The sequence below is a fragment of the Cherax quadricarinatus genome, chromosome 35 (genome assembly GCF_038502225.1).
Source record: "Cherax quadricarinatus isolate ZL_2023a chromosome 35, ASM3850222v1, whole genome shotgun sequence".
In the NCBI taxonomy this organism is placed as follows: Eukaryota; Metazoa; Arthropoda; class Malacostraca; order Decapoda; family Parastacidae; genus Cherax; species Cherax quadricarinatus.
In genome coordinates, this window is record NC_091326.1 from 34196574 (window position 1) to 34202816 (window position 6243).

Consider the following 6243-nt stretch of genomic DNA (forward strand, 5'->3'; position numbering starts at 1 on the left):
GAGTTGCATTGCTCATTAAAAACCAGTGGGGTTTTGGGAAAATGGAATGAATGGATGGCACGGGCGAAAGGGACTACTTAGTAGGAACAATCCAGTCTGAGGGACATAAGGTGATAATTGCAGTAATGTACAACCCACCACAGAACTGCAGGAGGCCAAGAGAAGAATACGATGAGAGCAACAGAGCAATGGTCGACACACTAGCCGAGGTGGCCAGGAGAGCACACATGGGGGGAGCAAAGTTACTAGTTATGGGTGATCTCAATCACAAGGAGATTGACTGGGAAAACCGAAGCTGTTGTATAGCCACATCAGGAGGAAAACAACAGTCAAGGACCAGGTAATCAGACTGAGGAAGGGTGATGGGGAGTTCACAAGAAACGACCGAGAGGTATGTCAGGAGCTCAACACAAGATTTAAAGAAGTATTTACAGTGGAAACCAGTAGGACTCCAGGAAATCAGAACAGGGGGGTACACCAGTAAGTGCTGGATGAGGTACATATAACCAAGGAGGAGGTGAAGAAGCTGCTATGCGAACTTGACACCTCAAAGGCGGTGGGACCAGACAACATCTCTCCATGGGTCCTTAAAGAGGGAGCAGAGATATTATGTGAGCCATTAACAAAGATCTTCAACACATCATTTCAAACTGGGCAACTCCCTGAGGTATGGAAGATGGCAAATGCAGTCCCAATTTTTAAAAAGGGAGACAGACACAAGGCACTAAACTACAGACCTGTATCACTAACGTGTATAGTATGCAAAGTCATGGAGAAGATCATCAGGAGGAGAGTGGTGGAGCACCTGGAAAGAAACAAGTGTATAATTGACAACCAGCACGGTTTCAGGGAAGGAAAATCCTGTGTCACAAACCTACTAGAGTTTTATGACAAGGTGACAGAAGTAAGACAAGAGAGAGAGGGGTGGATCGACTGCATTTTTTTGGACTGCAAGAAGGCCTTCGACACAGTTCCTCACAAGAGGTTAATGCAAAAGCTAGAGGATCAGGCACACATAACAGGAAAGGCACTGCAATGGATCAGAGAATACCTGACAGGGAGGCAACAACGAGTCATGGTACGTGACGAGGTGTCAGAGTGGGTGCCTGTGACAAGTGGGGTTCCACAGGGGTCAGTCCTAGGTCCTGTGCTGTTCTTGGTATATGTGAATGACATAACGGAAGGGATAGACTCAGAAGTGTCCTTGTTTGCAGATGATGTGAAGTTAATGAGAAGAATCAAATCGGATGAGGATCAGGCAGGACTACAAAAAGACCTGGACAGACTACAAGCCTGAGCCAGCAACTGGCTACTTGAGTTTAACCCTGCCAAATGCAAAGTCATGAAGATTAGGGAAGGGCAAAGAAGACTGCAGACATAATATGGTTTAGATGGCCAAAGACTGCAAACCGCACTCAAGGAAAAAGATCTGGGGGTGAGTATAACACTGAGCATATCTCCTGAGGCACACATCAATCAGATAGCTGCTGCAGCATTCAGGCACCTGGCAAACCTACGGACAGAGTTCCGATACCTCAGTAAGGATTCGTTCAAGACTCTGTATACCATTTACGTCAGGCCCATACTAGAGTATGCAGCACCAGTTTGGAATCCACACCTGGTCAAGGACGTCAAAAAATTAGAGAAAGTGCAAAGGTTTGCAACAAGACTAGTCCCAGAGCGACGGGGATTGTCCTACGAAGAAAAGTTTAGGGAAATCGGCCTGACGACACTGGAGGACAGGAGAGTCATGGGAGACATGATAACGACATATAAAATACTGCACAGAATAGACAAGGTTGACAAAGACGGGAGGTTCCAGGGATGGGACACAGACACAAGAGGTCACAATTGGAAGTTGAAGACTCAGATGAATCAAAGGGATGTTAGGAAGTGTTTCTTCAGTCATAGAGTAGTCAAGCCGTGGAATAGCCTAAAAAGTGACGTAGTGGAGGCAGGAACCATACATAGTTTTAAGGCGAGGTATGATAAAACTCATAGGGCAGGGAGAGAGAGGACCTAGTAGCAATCAGTGAAGAGGCAGGGCCAGGAGCTATGAATCGACCCCTGCAACTACATGTAGGTGAGTACAAATAGGTGAGTACACACACACACACACACACACACACACACACACACACACACACACACACACACACACACACACACACACACACATACACACACATACACACACCTGATGAAAGAAAGCAGGAGGAGAAAAAGCGATTGAAGGTATCATGAAGGTGATAGGCGAATGGGGCATGACCCAGGTGGCAAATTTTCGGAGAATCGGGTGGTTCACAAAGAAAAGGAATCGGCCTCTCAAAATAATTTTCAAGGCAGAATCAACCCAAACCATGATCCTGCAGGAGAAAGCACAGCTGAGAGGCAAACAGGAGTTCATGAGTGTGTACCTCGATCGAGAAAGAACATAGGAGGAAAGGAGGATGATGAAAGAGAGAGTGCAAAAACAAAAGGAGAAATGGGTGGAAATGAAAAAGGAGAGCAGAATAACCCAGGATCAAATGGAAGGACAAGCACACCCCCAGAAACACCTGCAGAAGGACTCCAGCCACGGCACCCCCAAGGCAACTGAACAATCCAAACCAACCATCGCACACCGATCTCTCTGTTCCCACCTCCCGAACCACAGTTACAGTATTAGAACAGAAGTTGAAGGTTTGGTACACAAATGCGGATGGATTAACGAATAAACATGAGGAATGGCAAGAAAGAATCAATGAAATGTCCCCAGACATCATAGCAGTTACAGAAACAAAACTCACGGAGACAATAACAGACGCAATCTTCCCACCAGGATACCAGATCATGAGGAAAGATAGAAGGGGCAGAGGGGAAGGAGGGGTTGCTCTGCTCATAAAAAACAGATGGAAATTCGAGAAAATGGAAGGCATAGACGAGACGGGAGGAAGAGACTACATAGAGAGTAACAGGAGTTGACTGGGAAAAGCCTGACTATAAAAGAGGGGACTACATAGGGTTGAGGAACTTCCTGCAGGAGGTTCCGTGGGACAGAGAACTGGCAGTAAACGAAATGATGGAATATGTAACAACAAAATTCAAGGAGGCAGTGGAAAGGTTTATTCCCAAGGGCAACAGAAACAATGGGAAGACCAGAACAAGCCCCTGGTTTACCCGACGGTGTAAGAAGACAAAATCAAAGTGCAATAGAGAATGGAAAAAGTACAGAAGGCAGAGAACACACGAAAATAGGGAGATCAGCCACAGAGCCAGGAACGAGTATGCACAGGTAAGGAGGGAGGCCCAGCGACAGTATGAAAATGACATAGCATCGAAAATCAAGACTGTCCCGAAACTGTTGTATAGCCACATCAGGAGAAAGACAACAGTCAAAAACCAGGTGATCAGATTGAGGACAGAAGGCGGAGAACTCACAAGAAATGATCAGGAGGTATGTGAGGAGCTAAACAGGAGATTTAAGGAAGTATTTACAGTAGAGACAGGAAGGGCTGTGGGAAGACAGCACAGAAGGGAACATCAAGAGGGAATATACCAACAAGTGTTGGATGACATATGAACAACCGAGGAGGAGGTGCAGAAGCTGCTAAGTGACCTTGATACCTCAAAGGCGATGGGACTGGACAACATCTCCCCATGGGTCCTTAGAGAAGGAGCAGAGATGCTGTGCGTGCCCCTAACCACAATCTTCAACGCATCCCTTGAAACTGGGCAACTACCTGAGAAATGGAAGACAGCAAATGTAGTCCCCATATTTAAGAAAGGAAACAGAAATGAGGCACTAAACTACAGACCTGTGTCCCTGACATGTATAGTGTGCAAAGTCATATAGAAGATTATCAGGAGGAGAGTGGTGGATCACCTGGAACGGAACAAGATTATAAATGAAAACCAGCATGGGTTCATGGAAGGCAAATCCTGTATCACAACCTCCTGGAGTTTTATGACAAGGTAACAGAAGTAAGACACGAGAGAGAAAGATGGGTTGATTGCGTTTTCCTAGACTGCAGGAAGGCCTTGACACAGTTCCCCACAAGAGATTAGTGCAGAAGCTGGAGGATCAGGCACATATAACAGGGAGGGCACTGCAGTGGATCAGGGAATACCTGACAGGGAGGCAGCAACGAGTCATGGTACGTCAAGAGGTATCACAGTGGGCGCCTGTGATGAGCGGGGTCCCACAGGGGCCAGTTCTAGAACCAGTGCTATTTTTGATATATGCGAACGACATGATGGAAGGAATAGACTCTGAAGTGTCCCTATTTGCAGATGATGTGAAGTTGATGAGAAGAATTAAATCGGATGAGGATTAGGCAGGGTTGCAAAGAGACCTGGACAGGCTGGACATGTGGTCCAGAAACTGGCTTCTCGAATTCAATCCTGCCAAATGCAAAGTCATGAAGATTGGGGAGGGGCAAAGAAGACCGCAGACAGAGTATAGGCTAGGTGTACAAAGACTACAGACCTCACTCAGGGAGAAAGACCTTGGGGTGACCATAACACCGAGCACGTCACCCGAGGCACACATCAACCAAATAACTGCTGCAGCATACAGGCGCCTGGCAAACCCGAGAATAGCATTCCGATACCTTAATAAGGAATCGTTCAAGACACTGTACACTGTGTATGTTAGGCCCATACTGGAGTATGCAGCACCAGTCTGGAACCCACACCTGGTCAAGCACGTCAAGAAGTTAGAGAAAGTACAAAGGTTTGCAACAAGGCTAGTCCCGGAGCTCAGGGGAATGTCGTACGAGGAAAGGTTGAGGGAAATCGGACTGACGACACTGGAGGACAGAAGGGTCGGGGAGACATGATAACGACATACAAGATACTGCGGGGAATAGACAAGGTGGACAGAGATAGGATGTTCCAGAGAGAGGACACAGAAACAAGGGGTCACAACTGGAAGCTGAAGACTCAGACGAGTCACAGGGACGTTAGGAAGTATTTCTTCAGTCATAGAGTCGTCAGGAAGTGGAACAGCCTAGCAAGTGAAGTAGTGGAGGCAGGAACCATACATAGATCTAAGAAGAGGTATGACAAAGCTCAGGAAGCAGAGAGGGAGAGGACCTAGTAGTGATCAGTGAAGAGGCGGGGCCAGGAGCTGAGTCTCGACCCCTGCAACCACAACTTGGTGAGTACAACTAGGTGAGTACACACACATACACGCACACTCACACATACATGCACACACACACATACATGCACACACACACATACATGCACACATGCATACACACACTCACACACACACACACACACACACACACACACACACACACACACACATACATGCACAAACACACACACACACATACACACACGTACATGCACAAACACACACACACATATACACACACACAGTATGCAAAATCATGGAGAAGATTATCAGGAGAAGAGTGGTGGAACACCTAGAAAGGAATGATCTCATCAACAGCAGCCAACATGGTTTCAGGGACGGGAAATCCTGTGTCACAAACCTACTGGAGTTCTATGACATGGTGACAGCAGTAAGACAAGAGAGAGAGGGGTGGGTGGATTGCATTTTCTTGGACTGCAAGAAGGCGTTTGACACAGTTCCACACAAGAGATTGGTGCAAAAACTGGAGGACCAAGCAGGGATAACAGGGAAGGCACTACAATGGATCAGGGAATACTTGTCAGGAAGACAGCAGCGAGTCATGGTACGTGGCGAGGTGTCAGAGTGGGCACCTGTGACCAGCGGGGTCCCGCAGGGGTCAGTCCTAGGACCAGTGCTGTTTCTGGTATTTGTGAACGACATGACGGAAGGAATAGACTCTGAGGTGTCCCTGTTTGCAGATGATGTGAAGTTGATGAGAAGAATTCACTCGATCGAAGACCAGGCAGAACTACAAAGGGATCTGGACAGGCTGCAGACCTGGTCCAGCAATTGGCTCCTGGAGTTCAATCCCACCAAGTGCAAAGTCATGAAGATTGGGGAAGGGCAAAGAAGGCCGCAAACGGAGTACAGTCTAGGGGGTCAGAGACTACAAACCTCACTCAAGGAAAAAGATCTTGGGGTGAGTATAACACCAGGCACATCTCCTGAAGCGCACATCAACCAAATAACTGCTGCAGCATATGGGCGCCTAGCAAACCTCAGAACAGCATTCCGACATCTTAATAAGGAATCATTCAGGACCCTGTACACCGTGTATGTTAGGCCCATATTGGAGTATGCGGCACCAGTTTGGAACCCACACCTAGCCAAGCACG